Source organism: Acomys russatus, chromosome 6, assembly GCF_903995435.1.
Source record: "Acomys russatus chromosome 6, mAcoRus1.1, whole genome shotgun sequence".
Taxonomy (NCBI): domain Eukaryota; kingdom Metazoa; phylum Chordata; class Mammalia; order Rodentia; family Muridae; genus Acomys; species Acomys russatus.
The window spans coordinates 68,481,575-68,509,168 of record NC_067142.1 but is presented as its reverse complement, the minus strand read 5'-3'; the positions used below and the strand labels follow the sequence as shown (position 1 = coordinate 68,509,168).

Below are 27,594 nucleotides of genomic sequence, written 5' to 3'. Positions count from 1 at the left end.
ACTACCATAATAGCATGGAAAGTCCTATGCCATCATTGTCGTTAAATTGCATTACTTGTATTAAAAGTTAAATTGGGCAGAGACCCACAGCCAAACATTGGATAAAGCTTAGGGAATCCCAGAGGAGGAGGAGGGAGGACTTTTGGAGCCAGAGTGGTCAAGTATACCATAAGCACGCAGTCCACAGAATCAACTAACCAGGGCTCATAGGAGCTCACAAAGATTAAGGCAACAACCAGGAGTCTGTTTGGGTCTGCGGTAGGTCCTCTGCATATATGCTGTAGTTCTGTAGTTCTTGTGAGACTCCTAACAGTGGGAGCAGGGGCTGTCTTTGATTCTTTTGTCTGCTATTGGGACCCTTTTCTTCCTACTGTGTTGCCTTGTCCAGCCTTGATATGTGGATGTGTGTCTGGTCTATTACAACCTCGTATGCCGTGTTTGGTTGATACATCTGGGAGGCCTGCTCTGTTCTGAAGGGAAATGGAGGAATGGATCTGAGGGAGAGAGGAGGTGATGGAGGGACTGGGAGGAGAGGAGGGAGGGAAAACTTCGGTCTGAATGAAATATACAAGAGAAGAATGAATGGAGGGAGGGGGGATTTTTAAAAGTGAAATTGGGATTGGGAGGCTGGAGACATGGCTCAGCTGACTGTTCTGCTGCTCTTCCAAAGGTCCTGAGTTCGATTCCCAGTAACTACATGGTGGCTCACAGCCATCTATAATGTGATCTAATGGCCTCTTCCGTCCTGTAGGCATACATGCAGGCAAAGCATTGTATACAAAATAAATAAATAAATATTTTTTAAGTTAAATTGGGTGTCATACAGATGTTTTTTGGCCATCTGACATTTGCTTGCTATGACTGTCTTATCATTTCTAGTATCTTAAGGATATTAGGTCTTTCAGTGAGTTGCACGTGCATACATGTACATACACAGAGAAAAGGAGAGAGGGGAGGAAGTTCTCTCCCATGTGGTCACTTGGTATCTTCCACTGACTGTACTGACTTTTCCCAAAACATAACTTTCATACATTCCTGGTTTCCTGTGTTGCCTGGAAAAGTCTCTATAGCACTGAGATTTTACAGATTCATTCTTAAACTTAAAACGTTTTGATATTTTTATGTCTTTTGTATAAATATTTAATGATCAAATTTTTGTTTTTTATTTTATTTTTAATTTTTTTATTAATTTATTCTTGTTACATCTCAATGGTTATCCCATCCCTTGTATTCTCCCATTCTTCCCTCCCTCCCATTTTCCCCTTACTCCCCTCCCCTATGACTGTTCCTGAGGGGGATTTCCTCCCCCTGTATATGCTCATAGGGTATCAAGTCTCTTCTTGGTAACCTGCTATCCTTCCTCTGAGTGCCAGATCTCCCCCTCCAGGGGACATGGTCCAATATGAGGCACCAGAGTACGTGTGAAAGTCTTACCCCACTCTTCACTCAACTGTGGAGAATGTTTTGTCCGTTGGCTAGATCTGGGTAGGGGTTTAAAGTTTACTGCCTGTATTGTCCTTGGCTGATGCCTTAGTTTGAGCGGGACCCCTGGGCCAAAATCTGCCTATCATAATGTTCTTCTTGTAGGTTTCTAGGACCCTCTGGATCCTTCTACTTTGCTATTCTCCCATGCTTCTCTCATCTAGAGTCCCAATAGGATGTCCTCCCCTCTGTCCCAGTTTCCTGGTAAGTGAAGGCTTTCATGGGACATGTGCCTTGGGCTAGTATGCAGATATAAGTGAGTGTATACCATTTGAGTCTTTCTGCTTCTGGGTTAACTCACTCATGAAAACGATCAAATTTTAGTTTTGTATTCTTTGCAAATTTTATTTTTCAAGTGGACAAACAACTTTTTCGGTATCAATTATGACCTGAATCTTTATTTCCTTCATCAAAATGAGTTCTCCCATTCCATAAATACATGGATCTATCTCTGATTTCTTATTTGTGTTTTCTTGGCAGTCTATTTTCAATCTCTATTCAGATATTGCACTGATTTGATTCAAATGGCTTTAGATATATTAAGTCCTACTAAAAATAAATAAGTTATTCTATTTTTTTTTTTACTTTGGCATTTATCATGTGTTCATTTATTTCATGTGTTTATTCTTAATGACTAACTCAGTATTTTTATTAAGATAAGCTAGACATTCTTATTCTAATTTTATTAAATTTATACTCATTTACTGATGACTGACGTCCTTGGGAAGATTGAGGTTTTATTATATGAAAGTTTCTCTTCAAATATTTGGCATGTCCCTCAAGTGTGTTTCTTCTACGGCCTTCACAACATTCCATCTTTTCCTTCACACAAACCTTGTGACTTCTCTTTTAAGTTTCTTCCTTTAGAGATTGCCAGTTTTGTAAAATATAAGAAACTAACAAGAGTTCGTAGATACCGCCCTAGAACCAAGCCCTAGAGAAGCCATAGCAGTGGAAAAGATGTCGTTAAATATAAGCACAGAAGAGGGAAAGTACTTAGAACAAGGGGTATGAGATGCTGTGTTCGGAAAGGGCCTGCTTGGAAGTCTGGACCTTTCTCAGTAAGAAATGTGAAGATGGTTTCTGAAAACAAGAGCTGTGATGGAAGGAAGGCAGACAAGGCAGCAAGAGGGACAGGTCGGAAACTGCATTCTACCCAGGACCCTTCCTGGCTTCCTCATGTTGCTCTGAGAGGATTATTACCATCCTTCAACGTGGCTTGATGAGGAAACAGCATACCATACCAGCACCAGTACCACCCTGGCTTTTCAGGCCAGTGCTAACTAGGGTGAAGTGCTGATTGACTACTAAAGAACTGGTCACAAGACAGGAAGGCATTCTATGGAAACCTAAAATGTGTGGGTCAGAGGCATTACCTGAGTAGGGTGCCCTGATGAGACAAGATTATTTGGGGAATGAGAGCTCTAGAAAATGCTTGAGCCTTTACTCTAACACCAGAAACTCTCCACCCTAAGGTATAGTCTATTTTGTAGGAGAACAAACAAGAAGAGAGGATCTTGTCTCCCTACAAAGACACAAGTGACCTGTTGAGGTTGTTGGTGGACCCCAAAGAATGTGGGCTTGCATAGAAATGAGTTAACCAAACTATCTGAGACTGACATCCTCAGAAATGCATGCTTGAAAGTCTGAATGTAAGAATACTTTCAGAGGGGGCTGGAGAGATGGCTCAGAGGTTAAGAGCACAGGCTGTTCCTCCAGAGGTCCTGAGTTCAATTCCCAGCAACCACATGGTGGCTCACAACCATCTCTAATGAGATCTGATGCCCTCTTCTGGCCATCAGGTGTACATGCAGGCAGAGCACTGTATACATAATAATAAGTAAATAATAAATTTTTTTAAAAATAATACTTTCAGAAACAAGCAGACATCTCTCTTTAACCACATTTTTAAGAAAAAAAAAGATACACACAATTACTCAAATAAAAGTGCTACAGAACAGAATGAAACAAAAAATAATCTATCAGTTTATCCTGATGGAAACAGATGAATAAATTAGCATGAGAGGCAGCTTTTCTTTTACAGTAAAATGTCATTATTAGAGTAGAAATGAATGGTAGAATAGGAAATCATCATCTGACAGACTATCATAGTCATAATTAATACAGCCAAGGAACATTGATGGATGCCAAATCTAGTGACTGAAGTTTGACAGTCCTGAAGTATCTCCTAACAGCATATTTGCTACTTGCAATGAAAAGAATAGCTTTAAATGAACAAAATTGATGAAATCACTGTAGTCGAATCATTGAATAATGCGACAAATCAAAATTGTGTCTCTTTTGATAAAAATGCAATAAGAATACAGAATCAATTCTGTTATGTTCCTGCCAAAAAATAAAATCATAACCTGAGTCTAGCCCTGAGAAGACATTAGATAAAAACCAACTGAAGAGTGTTCTCACGTACAGCTGCAACCAGAACCATCCCACAGTTAAAGGAAATGCTCTGGCTCCAGTCCTTCGTGTGTCTTTGTTACTATGATGCACATGCTGATGTTATTTTTTTAAGATTCATTTAAGAACCAAAAGAAAAAGATTAAAAAAAAAGAGAGAGAGAGAGAGAGAGCATAAAAAGATGTCCCAGATACCAAAGGGGACTCAAGAAAGATCTTGCGGCAGACAGGATCAAGACAGTTGGTGCAATTTGAATGAATTACATAATAGTCGTATTAATGAGTATTAATTTTTCTGGTCTTGGTGGCTCTATGTTATAAAGAGGCTAGTTTGTTTTCTTGTTTGTACTGCATGAATTCGACACTGAAGTAGTTGGTCACCAGGTACAGGTCATACAACGTTCATGCAGGAGCTGGAGAGAAGGCTTAGCAGTTAAGAGTGTTCACTGCTCTTGCAGATGTCCTGTGTTTGGTCCCCAGTCACTCATATCAGGTGACTCACAACTGCCTATTAGTCTAGTTCCAGAAGATCTGACACGCTTTTCTGACCTCTAATAGCACTCATATGTACTTGGCACACAAAAACTTATGTGGACACACACATATACCCATGAATAATAATAAACAGATCTTTGGAAAGTATTTGATATAAAGTTTTAAAACTAATCTGCTGAGTTAAAAATTAATATAAAGGCTACTTTGGATGAAGAAGCTGTGTCTGAGATGGCAATGGGGAAATTCTGGAATTGCTGGACCTGAGTTATAGCTTTGCAAGCAAGAGAGTTTGTTTGGAAAACAACAAGGATCTACACCCTCATGATTCATGCATTTATCAATATATATGTTTACACTTCGACTTAAAAACAAGAGATTCTATAGAAAGCCAGTGAATCAACCCATCTTTCATACACACACACACAAGTGTTGGGAGAAATCCCTCTGTCATGGGGAAATTCACTGTGGGAGATTCACTGTGGGAGCTAGGTTGGTAGCTCAGCCCCTAAAATGCCCATCCTATAAGCGTGAGGACCTGAGTTCTAGTCTGCAGAACCCATGCTGAAAGGGAAAGGCTAAGAACAGTGGCATCTACTTGTATTCCCAGCACTGGAAAGACAGACACTGTCAGATCTCAGGGGCTTGCTGGCCTACTTGGCAAATGTCAGGCTAATATATGACAAAAATGCACATGATGTTTACAAAGGAGAGTGCTAGTTTATACCAGTTTGCACTCCCACCACCAATGGGGGAGTATTCCCCTTTCCCTACATTCTTGCGAGCATGTGCTGACACTTGACTTTTTCTTCTTTTTTTACACATATACATTTATATTATTACACATAAATACAATAAACTACATATAGCAAAAAGAACCACAAAACAATCAGGAATTATAAAAATATTACATTTGGAATTTTAGACTCACCAAGATAGGAAAGATGTTTTCTTCAAGGTTGCCAAAATCAAATAGCCAAAACATTATGAATGTCACTTGAGTTTTTGATCTTAGCCATTCTGACAGGTGTAAGAGGAAATCTCGGAGTCATTTTGATTAGCATTTCCCTAATGACTAGGGACGTTGAACATTTCTTTACGTGTTTCTCAGCCATTCATTATTCCTCTGTCAAGAATTCTTTGTTTAGCTCTGTACCCCATTTTTAAATTGGATTATTTGGTTTGTGGGTGCTTAGCTTCTTGAGTTCTTTATATATTTTGGATATTAGCCCTTTGTCGGATGTAGGGTTGATGAAGATCTTTCCCTGTCTGCAGACTGTTTTGTTCTGGTGACATGTCCTTTGCTTTACAGAAGCTTTTCAGTTTCATGAGGTCTCATTTACTAATTAGCTAGTACAACCACTTTGAAAATCAATCTGGCACTTTCTCAGAAAATTGGAAATAATTCTACCTCAAGACCCAGCCATACCACTCCTGGAAATATACCCAAAAGATGCACCACCAAGGACATTTGCTCAACTATGTTCATAGCAGCTTTATTCATAATAGCCAGAATCTGGAAACAACCTAGATGTCCCTCAACCAAAGAATGGATAAAGAAACTGTGATACATTTATACAATGAATACTACTCATCTATTAAAAACAAGGAAATCTTGACGTTTGCAGGCAAATGGATGGAACTAGAAAAGATCGTCCTGAGTGAGGTAACCCAGACCCAGAAAGACACGCATGGTGTGTACTCACTCATAAGTGGATATTAGCCAGACAATACAGGATAACCACACTACAATACAGAGCCTGATGCACCAGCCAAAGACCATATATGATGTGGACCTAGACCTTCTGCTCAGATGTAGTAGACAAGCAGCACGGTCTCCTTGTGGGTCCCACAATATGCGGACTAGGGACTACTTCTGACATGGACTCTGCCCCCCCATGTTGATCACATCCCCCTGGTGGGGCGGCCTTGCCATGTCACAGAGGAAGAGGGTACAGGTAGTACAGATGAGACTTGATAGGCTGAGGTCAGATGTTAGGGGAGGAGGGCTCCCCTTTCTGAGGACTGGAGGAGGGAGGGAGAGGATATGAGGGAGAATGGGTGGGATCAGGAGTTGACAAGGAAGGGGGCTACAATCAGGATGTAAAGGGAACAAATTTTTAAATTTTTTTAAAAAGAAAAAGATTTGAAAAAAAGATAAAAAAAATCAGATACATAATTACAAGTAAAACAGATTTATAATGTATATTTCATAGCTAATGATTTCAATAGATTAAATACTTTCTCACAGAAAGTGAGCAAGTGAGAGAGAGAGAGAGAGAGAGAGAGAGAGAGAGAGAGAGAGAGAGAGAAGAGGTTGTCTGCACACAAAAAAAGTTCATTTTCCATAGCCTTGAGAATATTTATTGGTATGTATGCATAGAGCTTTTTTTCTTTTTAGCTGTCCTGAAATTCACTCTCTAGACCAAGCTGTCCTTGAACTCCCAAAGATCCATCTGCCTCTGCCTCCTGAGTGCTGGAATTAAAGGTGTGCGCCACCAAGCCCAGTGTATAAAGTTTTTCATTATGGAGAGGAACATTTGGAATACTTCTGTCTCTTCAACAATTTTAAATATTATGGGCTGGTCTACAGTTGTCTAATTGCCCCTGGCGCTACTAAATCCTCTATGCTGTCAATCTCATGTGTTCTTAACAATCTTTTTCTTTTAATTTTCTATTCCCTTCCTGTTTTCTTCCCAGAAGGGTGACACTGAATCAAGCATGGCTTCTTACTACATATCACCTCCTTTCTTTGAGGAGCAAACCCTCATATGTTAGCACTAGCCATTGTATGAGCAGAGCTATCACCAAATAACACCCTGCTCTTTAAGTATTTCCTGTACTCAGCAAAGCCCAAAGCGTTTCTTTGCTGCCTCTCTGGAATTAATTAATTCATCAAATATTTATTAAGAACATACTATGAACCCATGGCACTCTAGAAATTAGAACTACAGCTGGGACGAATGTCTCTGCTCTCATAGGATTTACAGTCTAGCAAAGTAAGCAAGCCATAAAGAAACAGCAATAGAAATTTTTCAGATAATGATATTTGCTTAGAAAACAATAACAGGTGATGAAAATGACTAGGAAAGGTCCTTTCTGAGCAAAGGGAGTCAGATCCGAGACAGAACGATGGTGAGCCAGCCAGAATCTGAAGAAGGGATATTTGAGGCACGGAGCAGAACAAATGCCAAGGACTGAAGTGACAACAAATCAAGCAGATGTAAAGTAACGTTAATAGAAGTTCCTGGTGACCAGGAGCAGGAAGCTCTTGTTTCCATGGTTTTACTGCTTATTCCAAACACTTAAGCCTGGTTCTTGTCTCATGCCAGGCATTCTGTATGCATGTGGCGGGGATGGGGGGGGGGGAATATCACCTCAAACAGCAGAAGGACTGGACTTTAAAGATGGGAGGGTAAAGCAGCGGAGAAGGGACAGGGTGGGGGAGGCAGAAGACACGGCTTGGGCAGCTGGTGTTTGGGGATTTATAGTAGGGGGGTGGGATACCTTTGCAGGGTTCTCACTAGGAGATTGATCTTATTGACGACGTTGGCCAAGGGCATTATTGATGAGTACAAAGAGCATAGCCTGGGTGAGGATGCTGAATATTTGAGCCTGGCTTCCCAGCAAAGGGTCAATCAGCCCCCAGCCGGGGCTTCCTGGTTAGAGCTTCCAAAACTTTTGCTCTTGGAGATGGAGCAGTGGTGATTATATTCCCAACTGGTTCGCCTTACCTTCCACCTTCTCTCAGAGGGAATACCAAGCCTTCCCTCCCCGACTCCAACCCCACCACTAACAGTATGAAACCCCCTTTTTTTTCTGCTTCTTTTCCTCGGAAATATGATATGTCCAACTTTCATTTTCTCCATTCTTTCTTTCTTGAAGGGAGCACCATTGCTGGGCCCCCAAAAGCTTCAGCCACTTACCTGCAGGTAGCCTGTTCCTCTCACTTCCTGCAGTGGTAGCCTCGGCAGGACAGAACATTGTATCCTCTCTTCTTTTTCCAGTTCTGTCATTTTCACTGTAACATATCCATTGTCTTTTTTAACAAGACTCTACCCTCCCCCGAGTTTCTGGTGTTCTAAACATCTGAATGAAGAGTTTTCATAGATGAGAGAGAGTGTATGTCATCTGTTTTTCTGAGTCCAGGTTGCCTCACGGTACGATCTTTTCTAGTTCCATCCATTTACCTTTCAAGTTCATGATTTCATTTCTTACAGCTCTAAATACGCCGCAGTATATATGCACCACATTCTCATTATCCATTCGTCAGTCGAAGGACATTTAGGTTGTTTCCATTTCCTAGCTGCTGTAACTAGAGCAGGATCGGTGCAGAAAGGGGGAGGGGCAGAAAGATCACAAGAGCCTGAGGAACAGGAAGTGTGCTATGAGATTGTCTCCTAGAAATGCCGTCGGAAAAGCTACACCCACGGAATCTCAACAGCATGGCTGCCAAGACAAGACCTGAGCAAAGACAGCACCAATAAATATGTTAACATAAAGGGGGGAAATCTCACAGTGCCTCAACCTTAGACAAAGAACCACAGACAGCTGAGGAATACTGAGAGCCTGAGTAGTCTTCCTCAGTTGGCTACCTAATACCAAGTGCAGTGTTTACCCTTCAAACCATAAGCTACAAGCAACATTATACGTACTGAGCAGGCTACATTGTATATTAAATATATTCAAGAGAGGGGTAGGGATGTGTGTGTGTGTGTGTAACAATAATTAAAAAGAGGCCACAAATTTAGAATCACCCACCTGCCTGTGATTGTAGTGCCTCAAGCACAGACCTATCCAATTTCCCCTTACGTTTATGAGAACTTGTATAAGATTTCCTCCATCACCAGCAGACACATTCCTTAACAGAGTAAGGTGTCTCTTCAATGCATATTCATTGATGGATGTCTTTACACTTCTGACCCTGACCTAGGCCTTTGAAATCCACAATCCTGGCCTAACTAACAGCAATGTTATTAGTGTTAAACTATGTCTGAGGATTCCTAGCACTTGGGTCCTGTATTACAAACTTGCGACTCAACTGACTTCATGAACTTAGTAAAACCCAACAATGTGTGTTTGTAACAAGTAGATGAACCTCAGCCAATCAGAGAAGCCCTATCTTTAATAACTCCTAGGTGGCCAATTGTGCCGGTCTGAGCTGGTTCTATACTTCACTTCTGTTTTCTGTCTCCATGATGTCATCCATGTTACAGACTGAAGTTTCTCAGAAAGCTGAGAACTGCCCAACTTGCAAATTATTCTTTGCTCAATTAAACATTGTTAAATTTAATTGCTCTTGAGTTTATCTCTTAGCAATAGTAAATCAAAGATAATGTGCTTTGAGCACTAGCTAGTGCCGATGAAGTGAGGCCTATACCACCTCCATTCCAAAGATGAGACCTGGAGAAAACAGTATCTGTGTAGCTTGCCTAAGGGAATACAGACACTAAGAGGCAGAACCAGCGAACACACTGGGGCACCTTGAGTTCCCCCCCAACTCCCCAAGGAATGCTTTAAGGCACTGAAAATGGCAATAGTTCTTATTTGACCCTGAGCATAAGAGAAACATCTAGGGAGGATTAATGCTAATGCCGACTTCCAATATCTGAAACCAACAAGCCATAGGTCAAAGGTTCCAAACATCAGGCTGTTTCTTTTGGGGTGACTGTTTCACCTCCTGGAGAACGTTATACCATATAGAGTTAAAAGTCAGGAGGAGCCTGCTCTGACTTCAAAAGAAATCTCCCTTGCCTTCATATCTGTGAACCCTTTGCACTGCCCACAGGAGGCACTGTCCTCACAAATCTGAAGTCCTGCTCAAGACCCACCCTGGTTGCTTGTGGGTGGAGAACCTCTCCAGTTTCAAGCAAATCCTCTCAAAGTCTGAGAGACATCCCTTTTGATAGTCAATGTTGTGTTTCAGATGCCCATCCAACCAACACAGACAGCTGGGACCCCAGTTGCTTCTGTGAAACCAGATGCAGGATGGAACCTGGCAAAGCTAATTTGAGCCAAGAAAGATGTCAGGTAGGCCTGGGAGACGGCATGAATAATCTTTCCAGTTATTACTTCCAATGCTCCCCTCCCTCCTCTTCCTTCTACACTGGTCTTCGACCTTTGTTTAGATGGAAGGTTGTTCTGGAAGGCATTCCTTCTGATCTCACCACCACCACCATTCTTTAGCCAAAGCATAAACTTACCCTCGCTCTATGAGCAGCTCTTATTTTTGTTATTGGTCCATCTTTGAATGAAGAAAAAAGAACCCAGCCTGAGGCTAGAGAAATGGCACAGAGGTTAAGAGCAGATACTGTTCTTGCAAAGGACTCAATTTTATATCCAGCATCCACACTGAATGCATCACAGCAGCCTTAAGTCCTGATTTAGGGAAGCCAAAGCCTTCTTCTGGCCCCAACGACACTGTGCGCATACCCACACATAGACACACACACACTACACATAATTTAAATTTTAAAAGTAAATCTTTTTAATATAGAAACAATTGAGACAGAAGTCGCTAGAACTACTGCTAGAGTCTCTAGGGTAAGCCTTAGATCATCACCTCTTCCCTGATCAGTGTGTACTGAAAAGTAGATTCTCAGATAAGGACCACAGCATTGGCCTTAGTGTTGTTTAAGGAGCATAGGTTAGACTTAAAGTAGACATGGCTTTCCTGAAGGTCTCCTCCTCCACCTCCGGCTTTCAAGTAAGAAAGACAATAAGAAGCTCTGTTGTCTCTACACCTGCCAGAAGGTAGAGCATCTGTATGTGAGCAAGGCTGAGGACCAATGGGTTGCAGAGTGGGACACTGTAACACTCCAAAGGTGAGCATCCAGCCTACAGATGAGGAATGCTTCTCTCCCTCCGCCCCACCTCTCCCTCCCTGCTTCCCTCCTTCCCTTTCTCCCTCCCCACTTCCTCTCCCCCCTCCCCTCCTCTCTCCCTCTACTCAAAGAACCCAAAGCCTGGTCTTTTCTGGTATTATTTCCTATGTGCTCCCCAGTACTCTGAGATACCCCATTAAGAGAGATATGAGGACTCAGCTTTCTGGGAGGGTGTGCCTAGAGTCTAGGCGACTCAAGTACAATAGGCATTAATTGTAGAAGATTGAGAGTTCCATGAAGGAGATTCTCTTGGTCGGTCCCGAAGCCGAATGACTAACATCTCTTGGTGCAATCTAAGGTTTGTGGAGAGCCTAGGCGTGGTACAATACACAGAAAGTAGACTCAAAGAGAATTCATCTTTCACACTATATTTAAACAGTGATAGTACTGAAAAAATGTTAAAATTTAAAAACTCATAAGTCAAAATAATTAAAATATTTTCTTCAAAAAGAGTCACAAAAAAATTTAGAAAACTTTAAACAGCAACTGCATGTATTAAATTTTCAGCCATTTAAAAAAATACTTGATGAAAGATGAGAGCTGAAAAAAAAACACACTCAATCTATAAAAGGAATTTAAGACTACTCAAAAAAGCATTGTAGAATTTAAAGCAGCATTGGAGATAGTAAAGGTTTCAAAATGCATAAAGAAAAATCTATAATACAGAGGAGAGTTTGAGGAAAATTGTATCAGAATATGAAAAGTAGAACAGAGAAGAGAGCAATCTATGTGATGCTAAGTAAGATGGAAAGACAACAGAAAGTCACACAATAAAAGTTGTTCATCCAAGGGAAGATATGAAACAAATTAAACCAAAGCAAAACAAAAACAAAAAATACTTAGAGTTTTGAATCTTCAAACTGGAAAAGATTAAAGACAGGAAAGATGATTCTAATTTACAATCATCACATCTTGATGGTGGAGCCAAATGCTAGAAAAATTATATTCCGTCCTCTGTTTGTTAGTTAACACAATAACACACAATAAAATGTGCCAGGTATACCTATAAAGATAAATGAAAAGTTTGGCAGCACTACAGTTAGATGCATGGAAGTCTTTTAAGAAAAAAAAAAAAGTTGGCACATTTACTCTAAGCACCTAAGTGCAACAGCCCTGAGCTTTGTTTGAACATTACAATCACTTGGAGAGCTTTAAAAAACCTGGATGTTTGGGTCCTAAGTCCAAACATATTGTATTTCACTGGCCTGGTGACTCTAAGGTGCAGCCATCTATGAGACTCTCTTTTCTGCACAGCTGTGCTAATGAAAATAGGGAGAGAAGAGGGGTAAGGAGCCTTGGCTTGTGAGAGGAATGTGTATAGACCAAAAGGACAAAAGTAAACATAATTTTTTAATAAAATAAATAATACCCGAAGAAAAATGCCCAGCAGGCAACCAGATTCATGATAACTGGTCAGGGACACAGCTGGGGTTTAGGGAACACTACAATGCACGTTTGCTCGGGCTTTGGGATGCAACACCCTATCAACACACACCTGACTGATCCTGTCTATCCATAGCATGAAGTCCCATGCAATGGTTAGCTTTACTTGTCAGCTTGGCGAAGCCTAGGATCACAGCGGAAAGCAAGGCTCAATGAGGGCTTGTCTACAATCTGTCACCATGTCTGTAGGGGATTGTCTTACTTAACTTATATGGGAAGACAGCCCATTGCGGGTGGTGCCACTCCCTAGGCAAAGGTCCTGAACTGTTAAGAGAAATCTAGCTGAGCACAAGCAAGCATGCAAAGTAGCACGTACGTATTCATTTCTCTCTGCTCTTGACTGGAGATGGTGAGGCTAGCTGAAGCTCCTGCTTGACTTCCCAATGGTAAAAGACTGTAAGTTGCAATAAACTGCTTGATCCCCTAAGCTGCTTTTTTTTGTCACAATACTATCTTATCATAGCAGCAGAAATGAACCTAGAAAGACCCCCAAATATTCACATCTTTAATGTCCTCCACCAAGATCTGATTTTCATTAAAGACTCTACCAGGATTGCCACAGCATCTGCCCCAGGATGGTTCCTACCTCTGTCCCCATGAGCGTCCCATCTCCCCCTTTACCGCAGGCTTCCTGCCTGCCCAGAGCTCTGCAACCCCTGAGCTAGATACCCAATTGGCACAGAGACACAAGAGCATAATAGAGTTCCCAGGAGACTGCACCCACGGACAGGATGCATGGACAGAGAGAAGTGTCTCGCCGTGCTCCTGGTCCAGATCAGTTTGTGTGTGAGGCTCAGTGTGCAAGCCTCAAGTGGCTTTTAGCACCACCTCCAAAGTCACAATGGAATCCTCTAACGCTGAGCAACTCAGAGGCCTTCTTGTTCACAACAGCAGTGTAGTAAGCCAAAACAGAAATGCCCATCAATTAAACCCGTTAGGCCACAAAGCTGTGCCTTCTCACCTTGTCTGAGGATATTGGATGTGGAAACCGCAGATTGGTGTGTTCCCCAGACCACAGCTCCTCACCCAAACTGACCTTTTACCCCAACTTGGAGTGGCACAATCATAGCCTTCGACGGGATCTCAGCTACCTGAGGCAGGGGCTCCCTCCATGCCTGAGGAAATCTCCATGTTCCTTCCGCCATCCCAGCACTCCCTGGCTCTTAGTGTGTACATTATTTGGATTATCCTCCTGGAAAAAAAAATTGTGTAGAAGATGGAAATTCTGGATTTGAACATCTGTAATCCTTCTGTCTCGGGTCCCCCTACCTTGACCTTAAATGTGCCACAGTCAGGGTTTTTCAGCTGGTAAATGATTTTCCAAAATCGTCCCCTTGGAGCCATGAATCAAAGCTCTAAGAGCAAAGAGAGTGAGATAAATCACAAAATGAGAGATCGATATGGGTTATTTATTAGCGGCTCCATGGTGCCGGCTGGAGCTCCAGAAGCTGTAACGTGGCGTTGCCTGGTAAATTAGGACAGTTGCATCATGGGAAATGACGTAAAATATAGCAGGGAGGAGACTCTGTTCACAAAGGAAACCACTTAACATTGCTTAGTGTAATGAAAAATTAGAAAATTGGGCACATTTAAGAAAACTGTATACATCGGCACCCACTAAACAGAATGGATAGCTATTTAAAGTGTTAGTTGTGAGCTTTATGGTACAACATGGCAAACGTTTGTAATTAGAAAAAAAGAAAGAAACATGAGTCTACATACTGCATTTAAAAGAAGTAACTACTTTAGGGAAAAGGCTGTAATGCCAGCAGATAATGTACTCTTATTGTGGTGGTAGAATTAGGTATGATTTTTCTCCCTCCGTCGTTTCCATAATATGCTGTAGTGCTTCTAAAATGTGTGTGTGTGTGTGTGTGTGTGTGTGTGTGTGTGTGTGTGTGTTGTGTGTGTGTAATTAAGCTCCAGGATGCACTGCTTCATTTTACGTATAAGATACCCAGTCTGCATGGCTATTTGGCTTTACGCCAGGTTGCCTAAACCAGAGTATAACATCAGTGAGACAGTGTCCTTAAGATATAGGCATACAATGGTCAGAACATTCTCTATAGCTGAGTGGAGAGTGGGATATGACTTTCTCACGTACTCTGGTGCCTCACATTTGACCATGTCCCCTGGAGGGGGAGACCTGGTGGCACTCAGAGGAAGGACAGGAGGTTACCAAGAGGAGACTTGATATCCTATGAGCATATACAGGGGGAGGTAATCCCCTTCAGGAAGACTCATAGGGGAGGGGAATAAGGGGAAAATGGGAGGGAGGGAAGAATGGGAGGATACAAGGGATGGGATAACCATTGAGATGTAACAAGAATAAATTAATAAAAAATAAATAAAAAGATATAGGCATAAATACAAGGTATTTTGAAACATGTAAATTCCATTGTAAAGCACTGTGAGTTTGTGTAAAAAAAAAAAAAAGAAGCGAGCTTATTTATCATGGTCTCATCACAGTTTTTTCATTGATATTCAATGAGGAATTGATAATACAGTTTATTTTTCCATTGACTGAATAAAAAAATTCAGATGTTGATTAGCATTTTTCAACCACACAGCCAAAAAGAAGCGCCTTTTCAAATAGTAATATACTTATAGAATGGCTTGCCATTTAATGGACTATAGTTAAATTTTCTTTTAAATTGTCCTTTCCCAAGGACTTCTTGCATCAGATTTTAAAAAGCTGTGTGACTAGCTTGATGTGACTGCTTCAAAACTTTAGTCCTTTCATTCTAGACATTTGCCCAATAAAGGAGATATGTATTATCTAAACAAAAACAAATTTTTGTGGTGAAGATACTTGCATACACACACACACACACACACACACACACACACACACACACACGTTTTCCTAGTGTAAATATTATTAACATCTGGGCTTTGCAGGTGAGTCAATAGAATACAACCTCCAACACTGGGAGTGGGTGCTGGAAATACTATTCGGTTCATGGAGTCCACTACACTGTTAGAACTGCCTTCAAAATGGGTATGCTGAACAACCCACTAAAATGGAGGAGAGAGGGAGAGACAGAGACACAGAGAGAGACAGAGACAGAGACACAGAGACAGAGAGAGAGAGAGACAGAGAGACAGAGAGAGAAAGAGAGACCCTATGAACCAGTTAACAATCCCTGCTGCTTCCAGCAGCTGCTGACACAGCTCTGTAGCAGTTCACATCTTTTCCCCAAGCACTGGGTGCAATAAATCAGCCTCCACTGTGACCTGACCCTCCCCTAGGGCAGGTTAGCAGGAACCTCCTCTGTTCTCCTTGGAGACAGTGATGACTCATAAAAATATGTAAGGATCTGAGCTTTTCTAGACATCTCGGCATGTTGGATCTTCCCTGATTTAAAGCCCCTGTAGATCAGAGAAACACCCCAAATTGCAGCACTCCGTGTTAACAGTCTTTAGAAAAGAAAAACACTGTGAGCCACCGGCAGGATGTTTGTCAACTCAGTGCAGCTTTATTGAATAAATAACAGGAGGAACACAAGGCTCTCACTTTATTTAACCCTAGAGCAGCCATGATCCTGGAATCTTTTAAAAGCTACAGCTTAGCCTAGAACAGGGGTACCATATTGTTCACAGTGGAAGACTTGCCTGCACACGGTAATCATTTCAGCAATTTTATAAATGCACACACCTGGGCCTCTTCACCAGTGGCTCCAGTGTCCTGGTCTTCAGTAAAGCTTTGGCTGCTCCGGTTTTGAACGCTATCCAAGTAACTCTAATCAACATCTAGAGTTGAGATGTACTGGTGTGGCAGAGTCTTCTCATGATCCTATGCCTGTGGAGAATGTTTCCTAGGGAAAGGACTGACTGGGGCATTCATATCTGCAGAAGAGGTGGGGGTTCCAGGCTGGAGAAGAATTTGACAGTGTGCCCCGAGCATAGTCAGCCTACTATTCCCTTAATAGTGAACCTGAATAAATAAGAGCGCTACACAGGACTGGGGCGCGGGGGAGGTTAGCCTAGTTGGTAGCACGGATGCCTAGCACAGGTTTGAAGTTTGATACTAAGCACCATACAAGGCATGGTAACCACACACCTGCAATCCCAAAAGTCAAGGAAGAGAATTGGAAGCCAAAGGTCACCCTTGGTTACACTGTGAGATTGAGGCGCGGCATACAAAATATCCTGTCTCAAGAAGAAAATAAAGAAAGTGACGCATGGGCACTCCCTCAAGGGAGACACGCATATCACTGTTCCTCCCCCACTGGGGCAGAAGTGCAGGTAATAAGGCAGAAGCAGTAGAGGCTAGATGATCTCAATCCAAATCCCATCTCTAAGAAAGTTGATTAACTTCTTCAGACCTCGCTTCCCTTCTGTATAAAACAAAAACTCTCTGGGCACGGTGGCGCTCAGAAGACAAAGGCAGAAAGATATGAGTTTGAGGCCAACCTAATGTATTTTGTGAGTTCCAAGTCTGCTAAATGAGACCCTGTCTCAAAAAAAAAAGAGTAGGTGCTCTGGCTCCACCAGGAGAACGTGGCCCACGGAATTATCTAAGAGCACTCATAGGGGCTCCCAGAGACTGAAGCAATAAACGTGGCGCTTGCATGGGTCTGAGCTAGGTCCTCTGTGTATATACTACGGGTTGTCACAAGGTGGTTTTGTGGGACTCCTAACAATGGGAGTGCAGGGTGCCTCTGACTCCTTAGCCTGTTTCTGGAATCCTTTTCTTCCTACTGGGTTGCCTCACGCAGCCTTAACATGAGGATTTGTGCCTAGTCTTACTGTAATTTGTTATGACATGTTCAGTTGATGTCCCTGGGAGGTCTGCTCTTTTCTGACGGGAAATGGAGGAGGATTGGATCTGGGAGAGAGGTTAGTGAGGGATAGGGGAAGGACTGGGAGGAATGGAGGGAGGGGAAACTGCAGTTGGAATGTAATATATGAGAGGAAAAAAATAAATATAATAGAAACTAAGTACTATAAATAAATACTTACAAAATTTTCAAACAAGTGAGTTTAAAGGACTTGGTTCTGGTATATGATAAAAGCTCAGGTCAGAATAAAATACTTTTAGTTTCTCTCACATTTCTGGGAAATGAGCTCGCAGAAAGCTTCCTGTTGCTCTAGCTCTTACAATCTTTCCGCCCCCTCTTCCATTATGAAGTCTCATCAACACTGCTACCTAAACATGACCTGAGGAAGGACGACACCAATAGACATGCTAACATGGAAGGGAACATCCCGTGAGGCCTCAACCCTAGACAAAGAACTACAGGCAACCAAGGAATGTGGAGAGCAGGGGTGGCGTGGGAGGAAATAGTGTTCCCTGGGGAAAAGTACACCAATTAGTTACCCAATACCAAGTGGTCAGCCCTTAAGATATAGATAGATACATGGATAGATAATAGATAGATAGATAGATAGATAGATAGATAGATAGATAGATAGATAGATAGAGATAGATTGTGTGTGTGTGTGTGTGTGTGTGTGTGTGTGTGTGTGTGTGTGTGTGTGTGTGCGGGCCCATGCACGCGAGTGCCCGTGTAAAATGATAATTAAAGAAATAGAGTCCACACATTTCAGAACAAGGAAGGGGTGTATGGAAAAGGTTGGATGGAGAAAGGTGAAAAAGTGATATAATTATATTTAATTTCAAAGGAAAATACATTTTTGAAAAAATAGGGTACTTTTAAATGTTATGAGGAATCTGACCTGTGATTAGGCAGTTGGCACCCTCAGAATCTTTGGGGGGGTTGTTTGTTTTTTTGTTTCTTTGTTTCTGAGACAGGGTTTCTCTGTGTAGCCTTGGCTGTGCTGGACTAGCTTTGTAGACCAGGCTGGCCTCGAACTCACAGTGATCCACCTGCCTCTGCCTCCTGAGTGCTGGGATTAAAGGCATGCACCACCACCACCCGGCTTACCCTCAAAATCTTAATGGGACATTATGAGTTCACTTATATGTGTTCCCATGACATGGAGAATGCACCACAGCTGGGCCAGGGACATTTCTTAAGTCTGTCTGATCTGTGCCCTTCTTTAAAGACAGCCACCTGCCTTGAAGTTTATTGGGAGCTTAGAACGTCCGGCAGACACGACGAGTTCTGTAAACACACCAGGCACGCGATGCTCTGCATTCTCCGGCTCTGACTCCCAGCTGCTCTGAAGCCAGTGTGTCTGTGCTCATGAGCAACATCCCAGAGGCAATGATTTCCATAGTAGTAGACTACAGTGCATCAGTGGGCCAGGCATCCAGGGAAATTAAGCTAGGAGTCTACCTTTTCTGTAGGAAAAAACAAATAAGCCCACTTAGCTTACTTTCTGGTCCAGGTAAAATGAACAGATACCCACAGATGAGATCTGAAGGAAAGCAATCCCAGCAGGTTACCAGGCCAGCCCATCAGAGGCAAAGTAAGTTGTCTTGGGATGGAGTTACTTAGAAATCAAAGCATCACTTCTCTTTTCAGAGGATTCTCGGGACCAAAATCGTGTTAGTAAAACTTGGTCTGAGTGGGGATTTTTGTTGTTTTTGATTAATAATCTGGAGTCACTTGCTTTCTTTGCTAAGCTATGCTTCACTGGAACAACCAAGATTGGAGGTAGTAAAAACCACAGGGCAAAAACTCATAAATTTAATATCCTACTAACTTTCTCAACTTGTATTACAAATCTATGTCTGTCAGACTCTATTGCCACCTTGGAGGAGATCTGTAGTCCCTCTTCCAGGCCCTAGACAGACCAGATCTCACCAAAGAGATGGGTCCCAGGCACACATCTGCATGAATATAAATCCCAGGCTTAACCATGACATCTTCATGAGGCCTCTTCTTGGAGAACATGCAAAGCCTCTTGCATGGCCAGTGATACCGTATTTCTGCCTGATACAGGGATGTTCCAGGCTCCTGAACTGTACAGCACCATGTTACATCTGGTGCTAGATGCTGCCAGAGTTAGTCCTAACCTTTGTACCAAACAGCAATTTTCAATTACAAAAGAGACATCTTTGCATAGTCAGCCATCCTTAGGTGCTCTGACCTGTGCTATTGCTCAGTCTTCTGGATTTAGCCTGTAAATGAACTACAATGTCCCACCAGGTCTTGCCTGAAGATTTGAACTAGGAGTCTCTATTTTCTGTATGAAAAAGCAAATAAGTCTACTTAACTTACTTTCTTGTAAATGAGGCATATCATTTTGCCTTGATTTTATGTGCACCTATATATGTTTGTCCATATTGATATATATGCAGGTATGTGTGTGTGTGCAGTTGTGTTTGCATGTGCTTACACATGTGTATAAGAAGCCATAAAACAATCCCAGGGGTCATCATCAGGAATACCATCTGCTTATTTTGAAGCAGAGTCTCCCATTAATCTGGGGCTTATCAATTAGATTAGACTGGCTAGCCAGCGAGTTTCAGCGATCCTCTTGTTTCTACATCCTCTGTGTTGTGATTACAAGCATGGCCCACCATCCCTGGCCACTTTGTGTATGCTCTGGAGACTGAACTCAGGTCCTCAGGCTTGCAAGACAAGTGCATTACCAATATAATCATCATCCTAACCATAACCTAGTTTTAATATCACGGTTTAAGTAAAGCAGGCGCTCAGTCTTTTTTTTTTAACTGTTATTATTATTTATTCAGATTATTATCCCCTCACTTGTATCTTCCCATTCCCACCCTCCCTCCCTCTTTTGCCCTATTCCCTTCCTCTAGACCTCTGACAGAATGGGGCTGGCTGGCTTTTTAACTTGCACCTTCGTGCTCCTGGGTGAGCTTGATGCATGATCCCTGGAAAGACCGGTGCGATAACACCCCACTGCCAATATCACCTAGAAGTGGTCACCATGGAAGATCTGTATTATCCACTTACAATAAATAAATAAATAAATAAATAAATAAATAAATAAATAAAAGTGACAGCACCAACAGTCCCAAGCCAAAACCATCCTCAGCGGACATGATTATTAGATTACATCTAACAACTTCATATACTATGGCAATTCACCAGGGATCTAGGAACACGTTTTCAAAGATGATTACATCAAAGTATCCACGAGAAAGGTAAATTGCTTAAATCTAAGCACTATAGAGATACTTATTAAGATTTTTTTCATCCACACTGAATGCAAATACTACCTGTTAAAATTTTCCCTGGATAAAATCATCAGAGCCAGAGGCTCTCCACTAGACTGTGTGTAGCAAGGTACCCATAATTGAATTCTGAAGAACATATTAGTTCATCCCACATCCCTCAGGAGTTGGGGCAGCCTTTTATAATTAAGACATATCTCCTGGTTAGATTCGTTAACTAGAAAAGAGCATCAACCCTCTCTCCCACTTAGCTGAGTGTCAGGGTGTATGGATCTGCCCTAATTGGACAATGGAGAATTATCTGCACTCACAGTTTTGCCTAAGAATGTATTTCCTTAACTCTTGTGCTTCTAAATGGTTATCAAAGGTCAATTAGGGAAATCGATATTCATAAATAATTTCTTCAAAGACACTCTGTTCATCCTCCTAATGGTCTGAACTGAATTCACAGCAAATCAGAAACTCACTTACTGCCAACCTAGACAAAGTCCAGTAGCAGTATTTTCAGGGTGTATACTGTTTAGGCATATAGTACAAAACTGACTAAAAATAATAGACAAGAAGTGTATTATTTGTGTAATCATACCTGGCTCTTACAATGACCTTTTAAGTGGACTAAATTATGTCTCCCAATTTATAGGTAAGAAAACTGAGTCAAAGATGTCACATAATTGTAAGTTATAAAACCAGGACATGAGCCTGATCCTAGAACCATTTGCCTTGCCTAAAATGATGAGCCCCTTCTCCAACCCTGGATAAGGCCTTATGGAATAATTTCATTGTTCACCCATCTCTGAAAGACCGTGGGAAAGGATGCCTCTGGTGCAAGCCAGCAACACTGAGGGGTCTGTTTCTATTGATCAGCCAAATAGACTGAAACAAACATAGTCCATCACTGGACTTGATTATGGATTCACGAATCTCAAAGATGTTTAGATTTTTGTTCTCAAACTGGAATTGTAAAGGTGAGAGTATCAGAACCCCACACCTGGACCCGTGAATGATCAGCTACCTCCAAAGCAGAGGGTGGAGGAACACCAATGTGCTCCTGCAAGGCAGTGACAGTCAACCTGAACTTAGACTCTTGATTCCACAGGGTCAATAGTGAACTTAGTCATGAAACTGCTCAAATCCATTCGAGCCAAAGGTGTCTTTATTGACTCACAGTCCTGAGAAGTTCAAGTACAGATTTTATTCCAGATAAGAACTAACTCTGAGCCCAGTGTAGCCCGTGCTGCATCACTCTGGGTGGCCTAAAAAAAAAAAAAAAGACCTGAATAATGACGACACCTGTTGACATGCAACATGGATGGAACAATTTTCACAAGGCCCCACCACTACATGAAGAGCTATAGGTAATCAATGACCGATGAGCAAAGAAGAATCAGTTTTCTTCAGGGATCTATCAGGGACGAGCCTCCTAATAGATTATCCAGTCCCAAGTCCTCAATAACATACAAACAACACTAAATGGAATCATTAGGATGGATGATTTATGGGTAGATAATAAATAAGTAAATAGATAGATGATGGTGATGAGATAGATAGACAGATACATAGGTAGATACATAAATGATATTACATGCCTTATGTTTGTGCATATAAAGCTAATAATAAGATGTCATGAATTTGAGAGGGAATTGGTGGGGCGGGGGACAGACCAGGATTTGGAGAGGAAGGAGTAGAAATAATGTAAATTCACCGTTCATGTATGACATTCAAAAAAATAAAAAACTTAGCTCTCCTTTCTGAGTGTCTGTTTCTCGTCTCTGTGGAGGTGAGATATTATGCCTAAAACTCTTTCTACTAAGATAATGTATAAACAAAAACAAGTGTAATCCTGACTCTACTTGATAAAGATTCCTAGTGGGATGGACATGCTGCCACGCCATACACTTGAATGCCATGCTCTGGTGCTGAAGAAGGTTGACCAGGGAAGTGAAAGGCCAACATTCACGGAACAGATCTACAGTGTCTGTTGTGGCTAAAATGTCCATAACCAGAGACAAGGGATAGGATGTAATTCCAGGAGGTGCCTCGGAGCTCACAACAGCTGATCCTTGGTATACACGTCACCCTGTGCATTATAACTCACTCTCTGCCAGTTCAAAGCATTAGGGGTGGGTATCTCACTGACGCATACAGCATTCAACTGTTCTGTAGCCAGCACAAAGTCCCACATGCCCACATCTCCAATCTCTCCCACAAAAGACTAGTTTTCATCAAAGCCACCACCATACAAATCCTGCCCCTGGCCCAGGATGATGCTTGCACTTGTCCCCACAGTTAGCTCTTTTGCAGACTCATCTAGACCTTGGGTTTCCCATCAACCCAGAACTCTACAATCCCTGTAGCAGACCCCCAGCTAGCACAGATGTGTGTTAGAGCTTCAGCAATTTCAGAAACTTTGAATAGTACTTCAGACCCACCCAATCCAACAGTGTAGTCTTTATTCCTAGTCCAAAATATGAGAATGCCATTAGAGTTCTTGGTAGCATATGCGAAGATGCTGAAGCTGCAATCTGTGTTCAGATCCGTGTAGATATGGACACAGACAGTGAAGGCATTCATTGGCTTCTTGGATACATAGGAAGCATCTGACTTTTCAAGAAACACAAAGGACTTTTTAGACATGTCTGTGAGCCAGAAAACCTAGCAAGTGAGCAGTTTCTCAGATAACAGATTTACCCCTACTTACAAGCCCAAGTTTGAGATCAAGAGACACCTGGCCCTTTCCCAGGTTACACAAATACATCTCCACAGCTGATGCTGCTCCTTAGTTCTCTGTGTAAAATATGAGGCTCCCAGCCTTATCCCCCCAGGTCAAATCTTTATAATAGCTCCTACCTTCAAGGCCAGAAGCCTGAGGGAAGCTGGTCATGACCAGGAAGCACCACAGTAGCTTCTCCACGGCTGTCGGTGCCGCTGGGTTTCCCAGGACACAGTTTTGTCTGAAAGATCAAGGACGAGAAGTCCTGGATCCTTGGCCAAGCTCATCCTTAGATTTATAACTATAGCAGACGAAGAGGCTGTACCACTTTGTAAATGATTTCCTAACACTGCCTCTTGGGGTAAACGTCAGACCACTGGGAGGCAGGGAAGCAAACATCATTCTGGAAAACAGAGAAATCAATGTGGGTTATTTATTACAAACTCCTGTGACCCCTGAATCACCAGTTTCTTTGTGACAGGAAAAATGAGGAAGCTTCCCAGGGCTCCACTTTGCCTATCTATCCAGAGAAAATAATGGAAATTTTTAGCTTAACGGCTGAGTGTGTTCCTGTGTGTGCATAAGGTGGTTGCATCTCCAGCGTCTGCCAACCTCTTCCAGAAGCTGCTCTTTTCCATACTAGGAAATTTAGAAAACAAGCATTGTGCTCCCATCACCAAGAACAAATTTTTCTTGCCCAACTGCATAGGCTTACCTGAGACCTTTGACTGAATGGAACACGTGACCTATCCCAAATCTACCGTTGTGGCCAATCTCATGAAACAGACTGGGTTGCTTTTGGGTTGGGTTTGGGTTTTTGTTTTGTTTTGTTTTGGGGGGGGTGTTTGGTTGGTTGGTTGGTTTCATTTTGTTTTTGTTGTTTTTAATGTGGAAGCTTCAGGGAGGAGTCAGGATGGTTGGCATTTGCTTCTTTGTTCACAGAGCCTAAGTGGTCCCTCCACACTGCCTAGCAACAGGTAAGTAGTTAAGCAGTTCTCTACTTAGCTCCGTCTTCTAGTTGAATACTGTGCTGCTTCACCTTGCTCCTGCAACCTTCACAGTCTATTCCTTCATTCCATTCATGAGTCACCCTCTCATTGAGGACCTAGAGAAAAACACTGTGTCCCCTGAAGCAGAGAAGCATTCAGTCAGTAATATCACTTTTGGTTGGGTACACTCTCTTCCTACCAAACACTAGATGTCTTAACCTCAGCTGCAGGTTAGAATGAGATTTGTACAGAATGGAGACATCCTCCAGATTGTGCCCTTTACAATGAAGACAGGTGGCTTTCCTCTGAAACCCCTACTTTCCCTCTGGCTAGCATTCATACATGTTGACTGGAGGCAGAGCAGTCAACTTTACCTGACAATGGCCAAGATGCATGTGGAGGCTGGCAAAGCAATAAAAATGGGTTAGGCCTGTACATCTTATTATGAAGCCGTTGTGTCAGCCCTTGACTATTATCTACCTGAACATTTGCTTAAAGGATTCGCAGTCTTCCATTTTGATTAAATCACTATGAGTTTTGTCTTTCTCACATTGAAGCTTGGCTGACACCACTCTGTATCTTTCCACTGTAAAAATCTATCAGCCTTTCTGCCTCCCCGTAAGATCTAAACCATTGCTGAAGACCTCTAAGGCCAACCTCGCACTTTTGGAACAGGTCCAGGTGGTCCATCATCTAATGAATTTTCCCATGTGTATTTCTTTCTCCCTTACACATCATTAATTTCATCTTCACTCTATCACTTCCCCAAACACCAAAACTATAATAAACATTGCATCTTAGAGAAAGAAGGTAAAGATGGGGAGGGGGGGTTAACGAAAGAAGGTGGAAAGGCTATTTGTAACTACAACATTTGGTGTTTTATCTCTTCCTTCTTTTTTTTGTCTTTTTTTATTAATTTATTCATATTACATCTCGATTGTTAGCCCTTTCCCTGTTTCCTCCCATTCTTCCCTCCCTCCCACTTCCCCTCTTCTCCCCTCCCCTATGTCTGTGATGGAGGGAGACCTCCTCCCCCTATATATGCTCTTAGAATATCAAGTCTCTTCTTGGTAACTAGCTATCCTTCCTCTGAGTGCCACCAGGTCTCCTCATCCGGGGGACATGGTCAGAAAAGGGGCACCAGAGTTCGTGTGAGAGTCAGATCTCACTCTCCACTCAACGGTGGAGAATATCCTGTTCATCGGCTAGGTCTTGGTAGGGGTTCGAAGCTTACTGCCTATATTCTCCTTGGCTGGTGCCTTAGTTTGAGGAGGACCCCGGGATCCAGCTCTGCCTGTCACAAAGTTCTTCTTGTAGGTTTCCAGGACCCTGTGGGTCCTACTATTTCCTTTTTCTTCCATGCTACTTTTGCCTAAAGTCTCAATCAGATATTCTCTCCTCTGACCCACTTTCTTGGTAAGTAAAGATTTTCATGGTACGTATCCCTTGGACTAGTGTTTTGATATAAGTGTATCTCTTCCTTCTTAACCCAAGGATTTCAGAGTCTGACCTCCATCAGTTGACAGGGAGACAACATAAGCATCTCTCTCTAATTACATTTAATAACAGATTTTCTGGGGTTTTTTAATCTTATGCAACACCTGACAACATTCAACACAGTTCCTAACTCTTTCTTGAATACTTGCACACTGTTTTTTTTTTTTAAGTGAACAAATTTGAAGGCCTCAGAAGTGATGTGTGGTCCCACTACTGCGACTTTGACTCCCAATTATGAGAGACAATCACAGTGAGTTTCTGAACTCATCTGTCACCAGTGTTCTTCCCAGACTCTGAGCTTCAAAAGTGGTTTATATACAAATCCCTTTTCCTTAATTTACACATTTAAGTTGGTGTATCATTTTTATTCTCAAAGAGCTTGGGAAAATAGAAATACCTTTGGAGGTCTAATATCCAAAACATATAAAGAACTCAAGAAATTAAACACCATAAAACCAAATAACCCAATTGAGAAATGGGGCTTGGAACTTAACAGAGAATTCTCAACAGAGGAATATCAAATGGCTGAGAAACACTTAAAGAAATGCTCAACCTCCTTAGTCATCAGGAAAATGCAAATCAAAACAACTCTGAGATTCCATCTTACACCCATCAGAATGGCTAAGATCAAAAATTCAAGCGACACCACATGCTGATGAGGATGTGGAGAGAGAGGAACACTCCTTCATTGCTGGTGGGAATGCAAACTAGTACAGCCACTTTGGAAATCTATCTGGTGCTATCTCAGAAAACTGGGAATAGGGCTTCTGCAAGACCCAGCTATTCCACTCCTTGGAATATACCCAGAAGATGCTCCAGCACACAACAAAAAAATTTGCTCAACCATGTTCATAGCAGCCTTATTCATAATAGCCAGAACATGGAAACAGCCTAAGTGTCCCTCAGTAGAAGAGTGGATAAAGAAACTGTGGTACATATACACTATGGAATACTACTCAGCTATTAAAAACAAGGAATTCCTGAAATTTGTGGACAAATGGATTGAACTAGAAATGATCATAATGACTGAGTTAACCCAGAAGCAGAAAGAATCAAATGGTATATACTCACTTATATCTGCATACTAGCCCAAAGGGCATGTCCCATGAAAGCCTTCACTTACCAGGAAACTGGGACAGAGGGGAGGACATCCTATTGGGACTCTAAATGAGAGAAGCATGGGAGAATGGCAAGGTTGAAGGATCCAGAGGATCCTAAAAACCTACAAGTAGAACATTATGATAGGCAGATTTGGGCCCAGGGGTCCCGCTCAAACTATGGCACCAGCCAAGGATAATACAGGCTGTAAACTTCAAACCCCTACCCAAATCTAGCCAATGGACAGGACATTCTCCACAGTTGAGTGGAGAGTGGGGTCTGACTTTCACACGGACTCTGGTGCCTCATATTTGACCAAGTCCCCTGAATGGGGAGACCTGGTGGCACTCAGAGGAAGGACAGCAGGCTACCAAGAAGAGACTTGATACCCTATGAGCATATACAGGGGGAGGAAGTCCCCCTCAGTCACAGTCATAGGGGAGGGGAGTAAGGGGAAAATGGGAGGGAGGGAGGAATGGGAGGATACAAGGAAGGGGATAACCATTGAGATGTAATATGAATAAAT

The 27,594-nt window shown here is 42.1% G+C and overlaps 1 protein-coding gene and 1 pseudogene across 3 annotated transcripts in view; both read right to left on the bottom strand.

The window, feature by feature from the left end:
* The window catches only part of Tagln2 (transgelin 2), a 960,136-nt gene that overhangs the window by 741,432 nt on the left and 191,110 nt on the right, over positions 1-27,594 (bottom strand). The gene's annotated exons all lie outside the window — the stretch shown is intronic.
* LOC127191142 (C-reactive protein-like) lies at positions 22,691-23,733 on the bottom strand (annotated as a pseudogene).